This window comes from Adiantum capillus-veneris, chromosome 15, assembly GCF_014529385.1.
Source record: "Adiantum capillus-veneris isolate H3 chromosome 15, ASM1452938v2, whole genome shotgun sequence".
Classification (NCBI taxonomy): domain Eukaryota; kingdom Viridiplantae; phylum Streptophyta; class Polypodiopsida; order Polypodiales; family Pteridaceae; genus Adiantum; species Adiantum capillus-veneris.
In genome coordinates this window covers 100509331-100532449 of record NC_140945.1, presented here as the reverse complement: position 1 = coordinate 100532449, position 23119 = coordinate 100509331, and positions in this window count along the sequence as shown.

Here is a 23119-nt window from a genome sequence, read left to right as displayed (position 1 = left end):
TCTATTTAGAAATACAAACTTTCCCAAATATTTTAAAAATATCAATATTGCTCTTGAAAACAGACCCTTGAAAAGATAAAGACAAATATATATCTCAAAAAATTAAATTTTCATTAAATCGAATAATATTTCCTATGCTTATCCTTTTTTTAATGTGCATTTAGACTCTACATTTAATGTATATATATAGTAGAAAGTCTTTTGATTTTACAGCATCAAAAGACTTTTCATTTCATGCAATTTTACTCTTCACTTTTGTATTGTAAATCTTACTCTTAATTGTTGCGTTTTAGATTAGATGTTTTGTAAGTTTTTTTTTTAAAAAAGTGAAACAATGAGTGACACGTGGAGGCCCTCTCCTTCCTTGAAAATTGTAAGGTCCACTATATAGTATTATAGATTAATCATCAACAAATACAACTGCAAGTCCATGGTCAATATGAGCCATGTATGCCAAGTCCAAAAATGAGTTACAAAGATACGATACGGTTGAGAGGGGAACCAACCCATCACCACCACAACCATCTGATCCAGCCCAACAGATAACCTTGCACACAAAAAAAAGCTAGAATAGGGGAGGCTAAGACTGACCATCAGAATAGTTAAGCTATATCGTCAAGAAAATCAACCAACATACCAAATATAATGTTGATATGAGGGTGGGGCCCAAAGTCCCCATCACCAAAGAGATATCATGGAGACACCACTACAATTAGTACACGCCATGCCGCAAAAGGAACTCTAGTTAATGCCAATTTGGGATCAACCATCAAGGAATTGCCACCAATAGCTAAACCAACAAAGCTTGCACCTAAACCATGAGGGTGCCACCATACAACCTCCCTACCACCAAGATGCGTATGCCCCTAGAATCATCCACTAAATCCTTGTGGGATATGCAACCAGAGATCCCAATCACAACTAGATCCAAATGCGATAAGTAGAACTAGTAGGCGCAAGAGAACCTTCAACCAGAACATAGATGCCTTTTTGCCATGGAGGGGTGGTCTCCACGCCCTCCAAAAATGAGGGGACTGGCTGAGGAGAGCAAGCCCATGCCACAGTGGGCAGCGGCTGACCCCACCAAACCCTCCCTCATGCAACAATTTTCCTACATATGTGCAAGCTCTTGCTTCCACCACGAGAAGATGGCCACACGGATCTCCCCTCCTATGAGCCTCCTGCTCGTGAGGTAGACTGTGAGCACCAACGGCCTCCTATCAGGGAATCCCAACAATGACCCATTTGAGTCCTAAAAAGATCTAATTTCCTGTCCCCTTTACCCTTTAAGGTATTCAAGTAGGATGGACGTTTTGACGATGTTTGAAATGTAGCCTCCCTTATAGCACCTTGCACATGCTTGACTAGGTGGAATGCTATTTGAGCCCGTGCTCACGTATCCTAGTTTTTTTGCAGTGTAAATTTTCCAATTATTAATGAAAATCGTAGTTATTATTTCATTAGATCTTAATTTCCAAGGTAAAAAATTAGGCATTTTACTTGTAAATCCCAATAAATACCTTAGATTTAAGCATAAACTCCGGTTCCTCATTACCATCGATTTGGGCTAGTATATTGGATGCCACAAACAAGCCATGAAGAATAATTTGTCAAATTTAGTCTCAAATGTATCATGGTGTGTGGCACCGAGTAGTATTAGCTAGAGCTTTCTATGGAAATTCAACGCAAGAAGCTCATAAAATAATGTTTGCTTTGTTTTGGCTCTTGCCTAACTATGGAAGCATCGCAAGATGCAACAATTCTTGGAATGAGCATCGTGTTTAAGTGCTTCAATTGTCATCATAGAAAACCCTAATCATGTTCTTATCTACAAATATAAAGGACAAAAAAGAACAACTTCACTATCAACTCTACCACCCACAACAATTGTGAGTATGGCAAAAAACAGAATGAGAAGTATTGAAACCAAGACTTGCCATACATTTTCTCTCTAGACATTTGCGTCAAGAAAAGAACGTTTTGGGCACCTACTTGCACCACTTCTTGGTGCCCATCGCGAAACATGTCAATTCAATGTGAGGAGAGGATTAAGAAACATCACAATTTCTAAACCTAGACAACACTAGCTGTATGGAGCTACAACGACAGTGGATAAATTGCTAGTGGGTCTTTATTCAAGATTGTTAAACAAATGGGTGTAAAGTTTACATGCTCATGTATAAAAGTAAGGTGGAATGGAGCTATTATTCTTCATTTAATACTACTAAACAAATGGGTATAAAAGTAAGGTGCTATGATTGTAATTCCAAAGCTCTCATGGTGCAAACATCATAGTCAATCGATCATCAAAACAAAAAGCAAGTTTTAAGTTTTTGAAACTATGCCCAAGCATGCGCACAATCGCTGAAAAGAATGTGCCTAGTGGGTCATTTTACTAGCTCAATAGGCATGTGCTTTTGGTGAAGAAGATAAACTCTCTTCTTCTTCCTTGATTGCCTACTAGAGGAAACAAGGTGAGGAGGCAAGAATGCCTGCTGAGTTAAGGATAGATAAGGGAGACTAAGTTCAAATAAGTACCCATGATCACATGGAATTTTTATTGTGTTTTAAAATAAAATTGTGTGATCTATTGTACATGATCACAAGTGTTTATATATTACAAAGAGCCCCACTTGAATAATGTGAAAGGTTCACATTGCATATCAACATTTTGAAATAAAAAAGCATGAGAAAAAAATAAAATAAAAATAATATTTAAAACAAAAAATTTATTTTAGTTCTATATTCATAAGAAAATATAAGTTTAATAAACATAGAAAATAATAAAACAAGATAGTGAAATGAAATTTTTAAATGAAATGACCTATTTTCATGGATCAAACTCTTCTGAATACACCTTTCACTTGAACAAGGTGAACGTTCACTTTGGCATTTTAAAACAAGTGAAAGGGTCACGGGGCGGCTTTTTAAAACAATAATAAAGTGATAAAATCATTAGGTTGAATTCAATTGGAATCAGCTTTTGGGAAAGGATTGTCTCAGCTTAGCCTTGGCTAGTTGAAAATCGATACTAGCCGGTTGCAAACCATGGTAAAGGGAAGAAAAACCGGTGAAATATGTGAGAAAATAGTTTAAAAGTCCTGCAAATTTAAATTTGTGCTAGTATTTTTGGTTTGCCTATTTGACCGAGGGCCGCTTAATAAAAAATACTTTCCCAAATATTGACTATAATTAAATTATAGAATGTAAGAAAAGTCAAGATGTGAGGCTGTGAAATGAAATGTGAAATAAAAAGAACTCATCAATGTATACATATATGTGTATGTGTGTGTAAATATAAATTAATAAATATATGTGTAGGTGTATATGTATCTATAGAATTTACTAGAATTATGCAAGCCTTGCAAGGTAAAGCTTCAATTTGACTTTCTAAAACAATAGAATGCAAGAGAAGTCAATACATGTAGTATGTGGAATGAAAGGTGATATAAAAAGATCCATTTACTATTTTAAAATTGAAATAACGTTTAAGGTAAGTCTCCATCATCATTGAAAACATTGGAAGTATGCCTAACCCAACTCTCCTCCAATTCGTCTTTAAGAAAGCCAAAAAGATGAATGCAACTTTGGAAACTAGCATTTTAAAAGACTATGATGTTTTCTATCCACAAGACTTTCAAAGCTGCTTGGGACACTTGTCAAACCAATGAAAATTGAACGACCTTCACCCATAGTGCACTAAGGCCTTTATCATGCCAAAAAGTCTATGAAGCCATGCGAACACTGATTGTTGATGAAGAGGAATCACCACCCCAGGGTGATTCAATCCATACACTTTATTGAATTGTCACAAATGTGCATCCACGTCTTCCTTAGAAAGACCTCTAAAATGGCTATACTTAATATGAGACTGTGCCATCGTCCCTTGCCCAACTATACTCCCTCCTGGAAAAAGCTGACAAACAATAGGAGGTGGGGACAATGGCGGCGAAACCCCAAAACTGCTTACTAGAGACGGTGGTGGAGCAACATGGGTAGGTGAGGGTGACCGCACAGCAGGAGGACATGATTGGCTACGTGGAGTACACCGCACACGCCAATTGTGTCTACCACGCACCGGAGTTGATGATGGAGATACATGTTCCTCAGCCTGTGGTGTAGAAAAAACAAATTCGTCCGAACCGCTTCTCCTCCGACGTCTCCCCACCATTGGAACCACCAGGTCAAAAGGACCCTGTGACCTAGTGCGCATGCATATTACCACAGGCCGCCCATCACGCATCGCGGTCGCCAGATGTAATGTCTATGCCCACAGAGGAGCAATAAGCATTACGGGAATGATTACCCGCACACTGTCTTACATTATTCAAACAGCAGAACATAGGAAGATAGAACATAAGACAAATTACAACAAATAGAACACTGCTTCCTCATTGATGTATATCAGAACACAGGGTACAAGAGAGACGATGTATTTGATAACATGAACATTTGTGATTATCCAAAGACACGTATGCCCCCCCATATACAACCGCTGCTCCAGCGCAGGTCGGGAACAATGCAGACCCCCATCCTGTCTTATGATATCCTATGAATAACTGCCCCAAGGATGCATGACTCCTAGTCCACAATGTCTAGACCTCCATAGGACCACAGGACTGCAGGACCACACTGTGCGGCTTATGCCGTAACAATGGTAGATACAGCTATGTGGTGGTTGGTTCAGCAGGTACAGGGGTCTATGGTTGAGGCCTCCACTTTATTTGGTTGGGAGGGAGGGTCAGAAATGTGTTCGAGCTTGGTGTCAGGTACATGTTTCTTTGATGGTGATATTCTTGGTGCGGCTTGGTATGGAGTAGACAGTTTGGACAGGGATGCATGGAGTGTTGAAGCCAGCAGGCTATGTCATACACTTGATGGGCTATGTGTTGGGGTACGGCACTATGGTGAGAAGTTACAGATGGGTGGAAGGTACCAATAGCAGGTGTTTGATACAGGCGAAAGCTATGTGATGCAGGGGGTGGGGCAATCCACTTGAAGGTTTGGCAGTAGGATGCAATAAGACTATGTAAATACGGTTTTGGTTTTCTCTTTATTTGGTTGGGATGGAGGTCAAACATGTGTTCGAGCTTGGTGTCAGGTACATGTTTCTTTGATGGTGATATGCTTGGTGCTGCTTGGTATGGAGTAGACAGTTTTCACAGGGATGCACGGAGTGTTGAAGCTAGCAGGCTATGGGCGGGTCATACACTTGATAGGCTATGTGCTGGGGTATGGCACTATGGTGAGAAGTTACAGATGGGTGGAAAGTACCAATGGAAGGTGTTTGATCCAGGCGGAAGCTATGTGATGCAGGGGTGGGGCAATCCACTTGAAGGTTTGGCAGTAGGATGCAATAAGACTATGTAAATATGGTTTTGGTTTTCTCATAGTGTGTGCCAGATTTTGCAGTTAGAAATGGAATAAAGATCTTTTTTGGCTAAGCATGAATGCTCTACTAGGGGTGGGCAATGATGGTGCAACCAAAGTTGCTTGATCATAGAAGATGGCATGGGCAAGGCTAGCAGAAGCATGGCAAAGGGCTAGAGCAGCTATGAAGATCATGGGCATACAGATAACAACGGAGATGTATGGTTGATGCGGTTTATAGGCCAAGAAAGGCTCCTGAAGGCGCTACCTTGGGGAGAAGATGAAGGAAGTTCAAGGTGCAATATTTGGGTCTAGGAATGTAGAGATGAGGTGCTGAAGGAGCAGGCCCACATGGATCATCAAATAGAGCTAAGAAGCACAAGATATTGGACTTTGAAGGTGCAATGTATTGCAGATTTGTGCTGGATAGGGCAACTAGGGACAGGTGGCCCAAGTGGATGTCAATGTATAGGCTCATAGTGCTCGATTTATGGAGCATAAATGTCTTTTCAGATTGCAGATCGGAGTTATGGATCGCAGGATATGGCCAATTGAAGTTTTTCCGGGGGTCGAGTTGGTGCCTACCTTACCACGTGGAGAGTCGTGCCATAAGGGTTTTTTTTGGGCCTCGATAGAGTTTGAGAAGGTGCTATGCAGTGTAAGGAGCTAACAAGAGTTGAATGCTCATCGAATGGAGCCCAAAGCAAAAAGATATAGCAATCGTAAGGTTGGGTGCAATTGGTTGGGATTAATTGCAGAAGAAAGTTCATGTTTTGGCAGCCTCGGTTTAGGGTCTTGTGGAATCTCAAAATCTGGCATGAGCCGGGAGCTTTCAAGTCGACATGATGACATTTTGGCCGAGCCTTGCGGTTTGGCAATCCGACATTGGAGCAATACATGGGAGCATGAGGAAATAGGACATAAAAAAGCATTGTATGAGGGTCTTTTTTGAAAACTTTCAAGGCCTTAATAGGCTCTATGGAGATGGCCACACCGGCGGTTTTGGTTAGGGCGGCGTCCGATGGCACTGTCAGCAATTGGTAGTGAGGTGATGATGTGGCAGAACTAGGCCCGGTTCTCGTGCCCTCATGGGCCATATTTTTTTGAAATCAAGCTCCCCCCCCACTAGCAATGTCGCTAGTGCATAGGGGGGGTCCCGTGGCGGCAGTCAGCAGTGAGAGAGAGGACCCATGGCCGGTCAAAGAAGAGCCAAGGGATGTGTCTCTCGACAAAAAAGACAGGCAGAGAGGGTGCTAGAGGGCAGTCCCCCGCCAGTGGCAAGTGGGTGAAAGTGAGACAGTTCGAGTGGGTCAAAGCCCATCCAAGGGGCAGGTTCCAAGGTCGGGGCCAAGAAGGCAAGTGCGAGGAGAAAGTGGGCGGCTCAGCTGGGTGGACAAAGGACAAACCAAGGTACATCATGTAGGAGTTTCCAGATGAAGTGAACCAAATGCTAGCAATGCAAGGAAAATTCTAAAAAGATCTCAAGTTGAAGTGCACGAGCTAGAGAAGATCATATTTTTCTTTTTTTGGGTTTAGCTCCCCCTATAAAAGGATGTAAACATGAATTTTTAAGGGCTTTTGCCAATGTAGCTTTTTGCCACATAGAGGCTTTTTGCCTGTTGAAGTTTTTTTTGAGGTTTGTGCCGGCAACAGGGAATTGGTTGTACATGGTGTTGTATATGCAAGAAGGCCATTCATTGTTGTCTCTTGGCATCATTCCCCCTTCCCCCTTCTCTTCTCTACTTGTGTGCGTATTTTTTCGGGCGTGTGCACCCCCCAAGGTTTGTTGTGCAAAGGGAGATAGAGAGAGGCTGTGTGCGTGTGGAAGGCTGTGAATTGGTCCGAGCGGAATGGTTGGGTTTGTTTGCAATGCAAAGTGTGTGTGCATATGGTCGTGTGCAGGTGGTGGTTTGCTTGCGGGTAGTGTCAAGTTTTGAAGGTGAACTCTAGTGGATTGGGGCACTATGTATACCCTGGGCTATAGTGAGGCATTGTGTTCTGTGCTGGGTGTGTTCCCCTTTCCCCCTCTCCAACGGTTTGGTGTTCTTGTACCCACTCTCGCAAGAGTAAGGATTTGTGTGTCGTGTGGCTACAATATAGGCTAGTCACAGGTTTTTGTAGATTTCTGTAGGCAGTTTCTCTTGTGGGACATGTTTTGAGATAGTTTTCTCTCTACTTGCGTATATGGTTATTCGCTTTACGCTCGATTGAGCAGTTTGTCCCAATTTATGCTTGTAGAGTTTACAGATTGTGGATTTGTTTTATGCATATGTAAGCATCGTTTTTTATGCGATTGATCATGCTTTTGAGCATTGTGTAGTGGTCAAATTACCTGCCACTTTGTTTGCCATAGTTTTGGCATGGATACAAGGATGCTTCAGGTTAGAGGCAGTGATCACGATCACGACTAACATGTTGGCACTGTGGCCACGATGGGCATATTAGGCATCGTTGCTTCAGGAGTATGAGGTAGCGGAAGAGGAAGATTCAGGTTAGAGGCAGTGATCACGATCACGACTAACATGTTGGCACTGTGGCCACGATGGGCATATTAGGCATCGTTGCTTCAGGCGTATGAGGTAGCGGAAGAGGACAAATGCTAGAGAGTATGCATGTGACAGGCATGTCACTTTTGAGTCTAGCTTGCCTTTAGAGTACTTTGTGTCTTGGGATAGCACATTGTCAACGCATTTTCTACTAGACGAGCATGCAATTTTTCACCTGATGCGAGGTCATCATTTGTTTTTCTCTTTCTCTAGTGGGAGACTTGGTTGTGTGTAGTTTGCTGATGGTTCAACATATGACATAGAGGGTGTTAGAGATGTATACATGTCCTTGCCTAGCGGTGAATTGCTTACACTACGAGATGTACATTATGTACTAGGACTTAGCCAGAGTCTCATTTCAGTGCGTCAGTTGGCAAAGCAGTGGACATTGTGTACCGCTTGGAGAGAGGTCATTTTAGATGCATAGGGGATCATTGGTGATAGTTAGAGGTGCTAGGAGTGGTATAGTATACCCGTTGCATATTTTTGACACACGAGGCGGTGTAGTCTTTGTGTATTTGCAGCTATGTTTGGAGCGAGAGACGAGGCGTGTCTCTTTTATGGATGTGCTACATGGAGAGCAGGTTGTGCATTTGTCTTGTAGTGACGTTCACATAGACAGTGGTATCTCTGGGGATGCATAGCTTGGCCAGTCATCAATTAAGGTGACGTTAGTTGAGCCAGAGACCAATGCATTGTTCTATGATGTGTATGATATGTTTGAGGACGGAAACGTCCTTTAGACAAGTGTGTGTGATTGCAGTTGTGCCGATCTTTCGGTTTTGCAATCATTCTCAGCAGATATGCCTTTGCCAGACGATGCCGACATGGTGATGCATAGTCAGGTGGTTCCTGATGAGGATGCATATGGCACTAAGATTGCTGACAGAGATAGGTCCGCACACATAGTGCATGTTTTGTCAGCTTTTGGGTCTCTCATGTCTGACCTTTTGATCTCAAGACTTGATCTTGCTTATGCGGTTGGTGCATTTGCAGTGGGAGTTTTTAGTCATGCGATGACTGACACTGGCATTGTGCATTGTGGAGCCATGTGTGTCATCACTCAATACCTGCATCAGGAGTGTCATCATAGCTCTATCCCTAGTGGTATGCATGTTGCATCTACACTAGAGTGGTTACAGAGTGATCCAGTGGGCATAGGTTGAGAGCTGTCCTCTCCCACCTCTTGTATATATTAGTTGTAGGCTAGTCTTCTTGCCACTTATCGGCACAATGTCTTTAGTGGGAGAATGTTAGGTAAAGGTGGTGTGCCTCACTGTGCTTTTCCCGTGTCTGTCAAAGACCAGTGTTCGGCCGCCCACATCTATCTCTTTATTCTTTATACATACAAAGAATAAGGATCTCTCACTCATTCTCACATTGTGCTCATACGTGAGATTTGGGAGCTCCACCCCAAATCTGTCGACCAGTGTTCGACCGCCCACATCTATCTCCTTATTCTTTATACATACAAAGAATAAGGATCTCTCACTCATTCTCACATTGTGCTCATACAGAGAGATTTGGGTGCTTTGCCCGTGTCTGTCGACCAGTGTTCGGCCACCCACATCTATCTCCTTATTCTTTATACATACAAAGAATAAGGATCTCTCACTCAATCTCACATTGTGCTCATACAGCGAGATTTGGGAGCTCCACCCACATCTTGTGTACTCTCTCTCTCTCTCTCTCTCTCTCTCTCTCTCTCTCTCTCTCTCTCTCTCTCTCTCTCTCTCTCTCTCTCTCTCCCCTCCGTTGTTGGGGGATTTGTGTTCGCTACGTGAGCCGGGCAGTAGGCGCCGGTCCTCTGGCTGTGGGAGGTGAAAAAGAGAGAGAACAAGAACAATTGATGCAACTGACTCTGGCAATCGCCATAATCATCAAATAATCGATTAATATGTTTGAGTACAACTTAATCTTTAGCCAAGGCGGGCTGTTAACAGCGCCGTCACTTGGATCATCTACTAACTAGGAGTTAAAGCTCCCTCTTTACAGAATTAACTGGGCCGTTAACGACACCGGGCTTAACAGAATGATTAATCAAACATTAGCTGATGACGGTGAAGTAACTTCTGCAAACTTTATCTCCACTCATTGTCTCAATCTTCAAGCTTCAGAAATGATATGCAGCTTGCATGCACTGTCATGACTCCCGAAGCTCGATCACTAATCCCTTTGCTTCTGCTCCCTTGTCTCATACTTGCTCAATCTCGGCTTATGTACGCTTAAAGCTTATGGTTGCTTCTTGGTTCTACTCGCCTCGTCGTGCTCTAGACTTCCCAATTTTCCTTTATGCTCGGCTTGCTCAAGCTTCTAGTTCGAGCTTGAGAGGGAGTGAGAGATTGTTCACTTTCCTTTACTAACCGAGTACGAGAGAGAGATAGCTTGGTGATCTTGTCTTCCTCCCGGATGCTTTGCTTTCTTGGGCTCTTTGCTCTCTCAAGCACGAGAGAAAGAGCGTCTTTCTTGCTATGTTCAAGCTCGAGAGGGAGAGAGGAAGAGAAAGCCTTGTTTTGTATCACCGGTACGAGAACGAGAGAGAGTCCCATTATGCTTCTCAAGCTCAAGGACGAGAGTGAGAGAGAGGTAGCTCCTCCCCGTCTTGCCCTTCGACTCCCCTCTCTCTCTTCTTCCCTTGCTTCTCGTTCTTCCCCTTCGTAACCTCTTCGTTGAAAAATCCCTTCCTTATAATAGCCCTCTTGCTTTTTTGCCCCACCACGCAGTCAGGGCGCCGTGAATGACGTGGCGTGGGAGCGGCCGTAATGACGTGGCAGTGGCGGATTTCAAGCAGCGCCAAATTTTGTGGAATTGGTACCAAAGAGGAGCGCTATGGCGAGGGCTCTAACTTTGCCTCCATGCTCGCTGCCAACCGCGCTCTCCACGGCCCAGTGCGAGCTCATCAACTTCCCTCTGTGCCCTTTGCCCGCCTGTTCACACCATCCACCTCCTTTTCTTTGTTTTTACACACACCTCTATAATTAGGGTGGCCAATGGAGAGGCCTTTGGGCGGCCATTGAACTTAGGCTTATGGGCGGCCTTGCCACTTGGTTGCCTTTGGGTGGCCTAACAAATCTACAAGGGCACCATTTTTGACATGCATAACGCTAAAGCAACACATATTCCACCAACAGTCCTTGACTAACAATATCCTCATGAATTTGGATGCTCGCATTACTTTTCCGACAGTGCCATACGCCTTCAATATGCAAGTATAAGTGATTGCATTCGGAGAGTTTTCCTCTCTTTGCATCTGCTCCAAATATCCAGCTTCCTGGTCCTGCCTTATTGGAGTTATCCCGCAATCATTGCATTCCAAGAGACGACATTCCAAATGGGAAGCTCTTCAAGCACTTTTGTCCTTCAGTACGAGCACCACACACATTCCTCCTGACTAATAATAGTCGTCAATTTGAAATTACCATAACTTGACCGTCCGGATTCTGTTTGTCGTGTCGTTACTTTCTATGACCTTCATACGCTACATAGAACATACACATCACCTGGCAAGGCTCCAAAACCCTCAGTTGTTGGCACATTGACCGAGCCAATCAGACTGATACAGAACCGGCCCTCGATGTATCTTTAATGGCCAATATCTTGGCAATCGGTTGATCTGTAAAGACCAACGCGCTCCACAAAGTGGGCACTTCAGGCCCATTCATTCATTTCATTTTTGTCACCTCAGCTGCAATTGCCCAATCCAGTACGGATCTGCAATCGACTTAAACTTCAAACTGCCATAACTTCTTCACCGTATCTCCAATCGATGAGCCGTAAAGACATGCTAGTAGAGGACTTCAAGCACTGCAGTTTTAGATCATAATTTTCCATCTATTCTCACATGAAGCATAATCATTTTTGGCATCATTAAGGAATCTATTGGCCCTTTTAACCCGCATCTGGCATACATTAATCATTAAACTTGGCCTGTTAACAAGCCCTGATCACTGACCATTAATGTGTAGGCTTCAAAGAAGCTTAGCTTTCATTTCTCTGCTCTTTTCTCTTCATGGAAATGGAGCTGCACGACAGCCACCCCCTCTGAACCTGCACAGCCTCCGGTCTGTACCAACAGCACTTCAATCTGCATCTGCTACAGGTACCTTAAGCTCCTTACCCATCATCAGACTCACATAACTGATAAACATATGAAAAAAAAAAATAAGGCTTATAACCTATCATCAATGTTCTATCTTAATCATTAGGTAGCTGTCCATCAATAATCTTTGAACTGTATCTGCCATATCTTCAAAGAATCCAATTATGGATAACATGTTTAGTGAACCCCGCCAGACTCAAGTGCTCTAGTTAATGATGCACACGGCTTGACCATTAAGTTTTCTTTAAGGAACCCTGTCAAGCTCAAGTATGCCTTACTCTGTCTGCACACGGAATAGCCGTCAAGACCTTTACTTCAAGTTCTGTTAGCAGAACCAACTCAATAGATTTGAAGATACTTCATCAATTATCCAAAGAAGTCAACTGGAAGCCAACCATGTAATCTTATTGACTGCATAACCTAAAACTCTTCTGACTTAGCGTAATCTAAGTAACAAAACCTTGTACCATGCAACCTGTTGCAACAGATAACTGGTACTCTTCAAATCTGGAACTTTGCACTTTAGTAGCCCCCGGGATCAAACGGGAAACTAATCATTTGTCCCAGTGAGAGCATTACTTTAAAAAATTTGCACCATCCTCCAGGATCATAGGGAAAATACAAGAATTTCCAATCATTACAGCATAAACATTTATTATCCCACAAACCTTCATGAAAACCGCCTGGATCATATGGCATATAAGTCAATTGCCCTGGATCATGCATATATCTGTCACCTCCTGGGTCAAAAGCTAGCTCAAAATCCCCTACATCATAGAGTAGCATCAGATTCCATATAGCATCAGGTAGCACTAGATACTGCCATATCCCCTGTGCAACTAGCTCATCCAATTGTCGATCATCAATCACAGGTAAAATCATTGGCAGTTCACCTTCACTCTCACTAGTATTGGAATCCCAATCATGCATATCTGAATACATCAAGTCTCTGGTAAATTCCTCTTCATTAGGCTCAAAAGATGCATCTGAAAACAATTCTCTATCTCGTAGAGGCTCAAAATCAAGTAGTGCATCATCTAACAGCTGCATCAGATCATCATCGACTGCATCTGAACAAACTTTCTCATGCATGAATATAGATTGATTGGTATCCTTAGCATCTCTATCTCGTGGAGGCTCAAAATCAAGTAGTGCATCATCTAACAGCTACATCAGATCATCATCGACTGCATCTGAACAAACTTTCTCATGCATGAATATAGATTGATTGGTATCCTTAGCATCTGTATTTGAGAACCCTTCTAAAGCTTCGTCCAGTAAGCACATAAGATCTAGGTCCAACACTTGAGAAGGTTCCTCCATCTTGTACATCTCAGGTTGCTGTAAACTAAGAGTTCCACATGTGACATGCATACTAAAGACATCTTGTAGACTGCTCCTCAAGTCTTTTACCCTCATCCAAATATCTTTGCACTTCTGCAGCACAAAGTTCAGCATGCACATTGAAAATTTCATCTACTGCCCTGTCTGTATCATCGACACAATGAAACCAATCATAGTCATCAACAAGAGATTGTGCTTCACTATGCACCCCCTCTGAATCAGCATCATCAAGTTCATGATCATTCAGCCTTAGTGTGAGCTGTGTGTCGCAGATTCTCGATAGAGAAGAGGTTTGCTCCCCTTCTAAATCATCAACAAATTCAGGATCAGTCTGCCAGATCGGTAGCTCTAGGTCACAGAAGCGTGTCAAAGGAGTCTGCACCCCCTCTGAATCATCATAACACTTTTGTAACTGTGCTTCAGAAAAACTTGTCAATGAAGGAGTCTGCACCCCCTCTGAATCAACATTTTGCAGATCTTCAAGCACATACTCTTTCTTAGCCAAGTCCTCAAAATCTGGTACATCCAAATTCGAATAATCTGGTATATCAAAACCCATGGTCTTGGTGCTCTCAACAGCAGCCTTGCTTTGACCTATAATATCTGTATCATTAACCAACTGTTTGGCAAAACCTGTACCAATATCTTCAATTACCTCTATGGTAGAATCTGCACTAGAAAAATTTTGCTCTAATTCTGGTTCAGTGGAAAAAGTATCAGCTGTAACTGAATCTACCTGCATGTCTACCTGAATATGACTGCACTCATTTACCTGCACATCTTCCCGAGCTTTAGCCAATGCATTGTCTTGATCCCATGATTTAGATTTCTTTCTGTACTACATGTATATGTTCTTTGAAAAATTCACCATGCGTAGTTTGAGGCTGTAGAGACTCACCCTCAAGGACTTCTACTTCATGCACAACATCTGCAAAACCCAACTTTGCATACACAACTTTGAATATGTCTTCATCATTAGCCTGTAAGAAGGTAGCATGCTGTACAATAAACTCATCAATCACAGTTTCTACCTTTGATCGTACTTGTCCTCGGATATCTGCGTAGTCCGGTAGACTTGAACTTTGTTCTTGATAGATTTCATACTCCTCATAACGTGCTTGCACAATACCCTCTTTGAAATACTCCCAATCATCATTTCAAGCCTTGGTAACTTCTTGAATCTGCTCCTTCACATCTGAACTCACTAACTGCTAAAAAGATTTGATCATCAACTTTTATGGTATCCCTCGTACCTTGGTCTCCAGCTCATAGCACTCTATGTAGCCCTCTGGATCGTATCCATCAAAGAGTCGTCTCTCGTCGTATACTGCATCTAAAGCTACATCCAAAGCTTTATCGATCTGATTTTTCTTCTTCAGAGTCTCTATTTCAAGCAGAGATCCTTGAACCAATTAAAGCATCTTTGCAAAATCTGGAACTGTTGACTTATCATCAAAACCGTTCGCACTTAACTCTGCAATCATCTTCATCATCTGCTCTAAATTCTCCATCTTTACCTCCCACCCCGGCTCGTTTTCGCGTCGGGTTCACCAAAGATGTCGGGGGATATGTGTTCGCTACATGAGCCGGGCAGGCGCCGGGCCTCTGACTGTGGGAGGTGCAAAAGAGAGAGAACCAGAACAATTGATGCAACTGACTCTGGCAATCGTCGTAATCATCAAATAATCGATTAATATGTTTGAGTACAACTTAATCTTTAGCCAAGGCGGGCTGTTAACAGCGCCGTCACTTGGATCATCTGCTAACTAGGAGTTTAAGCTCCCGCTTTACAGAATTAACCGGGACGTTAACGACACCGGGATTAACAGAATGATTAATCAAACATTAGCTGATGACGGTGAAGTAACTTCTGCAAACTTTATCTCGACTCATTGTCTCAATCTTCAGGCTTCAAAAATGATATGCAGCTTGCATGCACTACCTCGACTCCCGAAGCTCGATCACTTTTCAACTCGAATCCCTTTGCTTCTTCTCCCTTGTCTCATACTTGCTCAATCTCGGCTTATGTACGCTTAAAGCTTATGGTTGCTTCTTGGTTCTACTCACCTCGTCGTGCTCTAGACTTCCCAATTTTCCTTTATGCTCGGCTTGCTCAAGCTTCTAGTTCGAGCTTGAGAGGAAGAGAGAGATTGTTTCCTTTCCTTTACTAACCGAGTACGAGAGAGAGATAGCTTGGTGATCTTGTCTTCCTCCCGGATGCTTTGCTTTCTTGGGCTCTTTGCTCTCTCAAGCACGAGAGAAAGAGCGTCTTGCTTGCTATGTTCAAGCTCGAGAAAGCCTTGTTTTGTATCACCAGTACGAGAACGAGAGAGAGTCCCGTTATGCTTCTCAAGCTCGAGGACGAGAGCGAGAGAGAGGTAGCTCCTCCCCGTCTTGCCCTTCGACTCCCTCCTCTCTCTTCTTCCCTTGCTTCTCGTTCTTCCCCTTCATAACCTCTTCGTTGAAAAATCCCTTCCTTATAATAGCCCTCTTGCTTTTTTGCCCCACCACGCAGTCACGGCGCCGTGAATGATGTGGCGTGGGAGCGGCCGTGATGACGTGGCAGTGGCGGATTTCAAGCAACGCCGAATTTTGTGGAATTGGTACCAAAGAGGAGCGCTATGGCGAGGACTGTAACTTTGCCTCCATGCTCGTTGCCAACCGCGCTCTCCACGGCCCAGCGCGAGCTCATCAACTTCCCTTTGCCCGCCTGTTCACGGCATCCACCTCCTTTTCTTTGTTTTTACACACACCTCTATAATTAGGGTGGCCAATGGAGAGGCCTTTGGGCGGCCATTGAACTTAGGCTTATGGGAGGCCTTGCCACTTGCTTGCCTTTGGGTGGCCTAGCAAATCTACAAGGACACCATTTTTGACATGCATAGCGGCTAAAGGAACACATATTCCACCAACAGTCCTTGACTAACAATATCCTCATGAATTTCAATGCTCGCATTACTTTTCCAACAGTGCCATATGCCTTCAATATGCAATTATAAGTGATTGCATTCGGAGAGTTTTCCTCTCTTTGCATCTGCTCCAAATAATCAGCTTCCTGGTTCTGCCTTATTGGAGTTATCCTACAATCATTGCATTCCAAGAGACGACATTCCAAATAGGAAGCTCTTCAAGCACTTTTGTCCTTCAGTACGAGCACCACACACATTCCTCCTGACTAATAACAGTCGTCAATTTGAAATTACCATAACTTGACCGTCCGAATTCTGTTTGTCGTGTCGTCACTTTCTATGACCTTCATACGCTGCATAGAACATACACATCACCTGGCAAGGCTCCAAAACCCTCAGTTGTTGGCACATTGACCGAGCCAATCAGACTGATACAAAATCGGCCCTCGGTGTATCTTTAATGGCCAATATCTTGGCAATCGGTTGATCTGTAAAGACCAACGCGCTCCACAAAGTGGGTGTAAAGAATGAGGATGCAAGAGAGCTACACAAGACAAGCACAAAGCACACAGAGATGGAAAGCTTCTTCTTCTTCTTTACAGAAAAGAGAGTACAAAATGACTAAGTGCTAAAGCTAAAAAGTAGCACATATGTACATGCGGTCACTAAGTGTGAACTCACTAGAAGCGTACTAGGCTGGCACTATAAGTGTAGTCCAGCTGTAGAATCACCGGCAGAGATCCTCCATGTCGGTCACCTAACGCGCCAGTGAGTAAATTCCGTAAGCGGCCAAGAACCATAGTGGATGCCAGCTCAAGGTGTAGAGCTCGACATCTCAACACTCCTTCTCGAGCTCTCCATGTCGCAGAGTCCACGGAAACGTCGAAGCTTCTCAGCTCCGAGGGCCTTGGTAAAGATATCCGGTATCTGCTCCTCTGTGCTAACGTAGACCAAGTCGATGTCGCCCGCCAACACTCGCTCTCGAACGTAGTGGTAATGGACCTCTATGTGCTTGGTCCTGGCATGGAACACTGGGTTCCTAGCCAACTGCATGCTGCTGAGGTTGTCATAATGGATGAAAATCTGCTGGTCCACCTGCACTCCCAAGTCCTCAAGTAATGTGCGTAGCCAAGCTACCTCACACACTGCAATTGCTACACCTCTGTACTCGGCCTCTGTGCTCGATAAAGTAACCGTAGGCTGCTTTTTGCTGCTCCAAGTAACAATAGCACTCCCAAAAGAGAACATGAAGCCACTCGTAGATCTCCTATCAACAATGCTACCTGCCCAATCTGCATCTGTATACCCATACAATGCTAATGGCGCATCTGCTGCATAGAACAATGCGTAGTCAAGAGTCCCTTGCACATACCGAAGTGTGCGTCGTACTCCATCCAAATGTGGCTTCCTCGGAAGCTGCATGAACTGACTCTCCAAGCCTACTGTGTAGCTCAAGTCTGGCCTCGTGATAGTCAAGTAGATTAGACTACCCACAATCTTCCTGTACATGTTGACATCCTCAACAACATCACCCTTCTCTGCACTCAACTTTGCATTCACATCCAAGGGAATAGAAATTGGCTTACAATCAACCATACCATACTTTGACAACATGTCCAAAGCATATTGTCTTTGTGACAGCCATACACCCTCTGGAGTCCTGATCACCTCAATGCCAAGAAAGTAGCGCAACTCGCCCAAATCTTTCATTTCAAACTCCTGTTTGAGAAAACCCTTCACATGGTCAATCTCCATAGCATTGTCACCCACAATAATAAGGTCATCTACATATATGGTAATGACCACAATCCCCACATCACTCTCACGTACATAGAGTGAATGATCAGCATGATCTCTCCTAAAACCAATACTGACAAGATACTTGGCAATCCTGTCATACCATGCTCTAGAGCCCTGCTTCAAACCATACAAAGCTTTGAGAAGTCTGCATACATAATCTGGGTAACCTGGATCGACATAACCAGGTGGCTGATCCATATACACTTCCTCTTGTAACTCACCATTCAAGAAGGCATTCTTTACATCCATTTGATGCATAATCCATCCTCTAGATGCAGCCACTACTATGACAGCTCTCACAGTCGTCATCTTTGCCACTGAGCAAAGGTCTCCTCATAGTCTATGCCATACGTCTGTGCATAACCCTTTGCGACCAGCCTTGCCTTGTGACGCTCAATGTTACCATCAGCCTTATGCTTGGTTTTATACACCCATTTACAACCAATAGCTTTCTTGCCACTTGGCAATGGCACCAACTCCCATGTGTCGTTTGCTTCCAATGCAGCCATCTCTTCATTCATTGCATCATCCCAATGCACATTTCCAACTGCATCCTCAAAACATGTGGGCTCCACATCCTATATCACCTTAGCCATGTAGGCTTGGTGATGCGCTAGATACCCATCATAAGTCAATTTCTGAACTGGATTTCTGACTCTATGAGATCTGCGCGGTCCTGGGTCACTCCTTTGCCCTCTAGCATCTTCTTGTACTTTCCTTACACCAGGTGTCCTGACAGCCGGAATTCCAAATTCCTCATCAAGACTTTGTTCAGAACCATCTGAATCCATGTCTACATGTGAAAAACCTGATGATGCATCAGCCATAAAGGGAGGTTCATCAACCTTTTCCTTTCCTTTTCATGATACATTCCCTGTACCTGTTGGTGGAGTAACCTGCGTACGTAGTCTACCATTCCATGGTTTCTCAATAGAGCCACGAGAAGAGGACTCTTGTGTTCCACTCAAAACCTGTGACTATGGCCTCACATTTTGTACAACCACATCATCTTTTACATCAGCCCCAATAGTGCCATGTGCATTACTGTACCAACTGCTCATCTCATCAAAGACTACATCTCTACTCACTCATAATTCTCGTGTAGTAGGATTGTAGCACCTGTACCCCTTTTGTTCAAGGGAATATCCCACAAGAATACATTTCTCTGCTTTAGGATCCAATTTCCTACACAACTCATCTGGTACATGCACGTAAGCTATGCAGCCAAACACTTTCAAGTGTGCCAAATCAGGCTTTGTACCTGTAAACTTTTCCTCAGGTGTTACATCATGCACCGCAGTTGTAGGTGTCCTGTTCATAATGTACACAGCTGTATTTACGGCTTCAGCCCATAAATGATGAGGCATGTTCTTCTCATTCATCAATGCACGTGCAACCTCTGCAATGTGCCTGTTTTTCCTTTCTGCGACCCCATTCTGTTGTGGAGTATATCTGCATGTAAACTGCCTGCGTATACCATGCATTCGCAGAAAATCTGAAAAATCATTGGAGAAGTACTCTCCCCCTCCATTTGACCTCAATGTCTTGATTTGCATATCTGTCTCCTTCTCAATCATGACTTTGAAGTCTTGAAAGTGACCAAACACTTCACTTTTGTTACGCATGAAGTAGACCCATACTTTCCTTGTATGGTCATCGATGAAAGAGACATAATACCTGCAACCATGTATACTTGCAGTATCGGTTGGACCCCAAACATCTGTGTGCACCACCTCAAGTGGCTTTTTACATACATTGCGCTCATGTGGAAATGAGCCCTTTGACTGTTTTCCAAACTGGCATGCTGCACACACATTATGCATTCCATCCACCTTGAATTCGGGCAAACCTTTTACAATCTGTTTTGATTGCATGCTGCGCAATCTCTGCTCATTGACATGGCCAATGCGTTTGTGCCAAATGTCAACATCAGCCACAACACCTGTGCCCTGTGCAAATAATGCAGCTTTTACCTCAGGCATGTCTACATTCAGCGTAAACATTCTGCCCACACATTTGCCCTCTATGATCAGCTTACAGCCACCTGGAAATCTTCTACATAACAGGCATTCGGATTGAAGCGAACCTGCAAACCCTCCTCAACCATTTGTCCAACAGAAACAAGATTCTTTGTAATGTTTGGGACATGAAGTACATCTGCTAAGTACTTTGATTTCCCACTCTTCGTATTTAGAGGTATGTCCCCTACATGAGCAATGGGGTGAGCTGTGTCATCTCCTGTCTGCACATAGCCTGACACATCTGGTTTGCGCATATTTCTAAACCACTCTCCACGAGACGTCATGTGATTAGAGGCACCTGAATCCACATACCAAACATCATCTTGGGTGGAATTCTTTGCAGTCATTGTATTCATTACATGCTGCATAACAAACATGAGCTCGTTTTTGCTGTCATCTGCATCTCTGCTAGTAGATGCATAGTTGCCGTGTTCTCTCTTTCCACTTGCTTTTCCCTTTGGACAGTCACGTGACATGTGACCTCTTTCACCACAAGTCCAACATTCTCTGCTATCTGGAGTATGTTGCTGCCTGCTTGATCCTGCACCACGACCTCTTTGACTCCCCCTGCCTTGAGACTGGTTTCCCCTGCCACCTGTATTGTTTTGATTTGATTGACCTTCTTGGAATTGGCCCCTGCAACCCCTTGGGCCTCGACCACGACCTCTACCTCTACCTCTGTTGGAGTTAGAATAGAAGGCCTGTTCAGAATTATTTCTGCCATGAGAAGAAGATGTGTCAAGGTTCTTCTCCTCAAGAATAAGCATATAAATCAAATCTTGGAACACGGGGATGTCGTCTCTTGTATTCATGGAAGACCTGAAATGTACATACTCATCTCCTAGACCATCCAAGCATGCACGAACAATGTCATCGTCTTCCACTGAGACTTTAATAGATCCAAGAGCCTCAATGGTACTCTTGATCTTCAAGGCATAATCATTGATTGAGAGGTTATTCCTCTTAACCTGATTTAGCTCCGACTTTAGTTGAAGCTTCCTGGACTTGGTGTTCACCTCGAACACTCTGCCTAAGTTTTTCCATGCAATGGCGGGGGTTTCAGCATCCTGTAGATAGCCCATCGTGCCATCTGTGATGCTCATAGAAAGCCAATACATCACTTTGCTCTGGCCTTGTTGCCAGTCCCTCAAAGCTTTCCTTTGTTCTGTTGTAGCATTTGCCTCGGGAATCTCTGGTTCCTTTTCATTGTCTCCTTCTACATAGTCCCAATAACCTTTTCCTTTTAGGAAATTTGTTATTCTGAAATTCCATGCAGGGTAGTTATTTTTCTCAAGCTTCTCAGTGACAATCTGACTGAAACCGTCAGACATCTTGAAGCACTAAGACAAAATAACTGCAATCTGCAAAAACCTGCAAATCTGTTGAACCTGCTATCGTGGTACCTGTAACGCTTTCTACACTCAATGAGTGTCTAGAATCAAGCGTACATACAACCACTGTACTTGTACAGTAAATCTCTGTGTACTGCACTTTGGAGACCTGTTCAGAAACTTGTACGAAAAACTGTTCGGCATCTGGTCATGGATTGCGAACGAAGGTATTGTGATGCTCTTGCTCTCTTAGCCTCTCTTGCCTGCATCGGGCTCTGATACCATGTAAAGAATGAGGATGCAAGAGAGCTACACAAGACAAGCACAAAGCACACAGAGATGGAAAGCTTCTTCTTCTTCTTTACAGAAAAGAGAGTACAAAATGACTAAGTGCTAAAGCTGAAAAGTAGCACATATGTACATGCGGTCACTAAGTGTGAACTCGCTAGAAGCGTACTAGGATGGCACTATAAGTGTAGTCCAGCTGTAGAATCATTGGCAAAGATCCTCCGTGTCGGTCACCTAACGCGCCAGTGAGTAAATGTCGTAAGCGGCCAAGACCCGTAGTGGATGCCAGCTCAAGGTGTAGAGCTCGACATCTCAACAGTGGGCACTTCAAGCCTGTGCATTCATTTCATTTTTGTCACCTCAGCTGCAATTGCCCAATCCGGTATGGATCTGCAATCGACTTAAACTTCAAACTGCCATAACTTCTTCATCGTAGCTCCAATCGACGAGCCGTAAAGACAGGTTGGTAGAGCACTTCAAGCACTGCAGTTTTAGATCATAATCTTCCATCTGTTCTCACATCAAGAATAATCATTTTTGGCATCATTAAGGCATCTATTGGCCCTTTTAACCCGCATCTGGCATACATTAATCAGTAAACTTGGCCTGTTAACAAGCCCTGATCATTGACCATTAAATGTGTAGGCTTCAAAGAAGCTTAACTTGCATTTCTCTGCTCTTTTCTCTTCATGGCAACGGAGCTGCACGACACCGCACACCACATTTGCGCACTCACACCCATGTAGGGCAACCTCCATTGCAAAGGAGGCTCAAGGCAAGATCCTTTCAATTTGATGCTAATGAAATGGTCCTCCCTTCCCTATATATACCACCTAGTTTCAGTGTAAAAGAAGGCGTATAGGATTATTTCCTACCACATGGCACCCTCCTAGGTGCAAATCTTGACACCTTGGTATCAAGGGTGTGGGAAATCAAACAAGGAATTCAAAAACCCACAATTTTGGAACCAAATTCAACATACACATCAATCATGAGGGGCGCAAATCTTGACACCTCAGCATCAAGAGTGTGGAAAATCCAACAAGGAATTTCAAAAAAGGCACAATTGTGGGCCACATTCAACATACATTTCTACCAAACTACCTCTGTGTAAAAGTTGGATTTTGAAGACAGTACGGTATTTTGCATGTCCCCAAGAGTGTGGATGACATTAAGGTGGACAAATATTAGTGCTTTATTTCTATAAATATATATCCCATTGCCTTTCAAAATGTGATACATGACACTTGTTCATAGGTTCTCACAAAATTTAAAGTATGCAAGAGGCAACATATCACTCTCTAATACCAAGCTAAGGAGCTTCTCACCTTGATTACATATGCGTTGCAAGCCCTTGTTTAAGTGCTCTACTACTACCGAAGTGAGCAAGGCTAGAGAGAGAGAGAGAGAG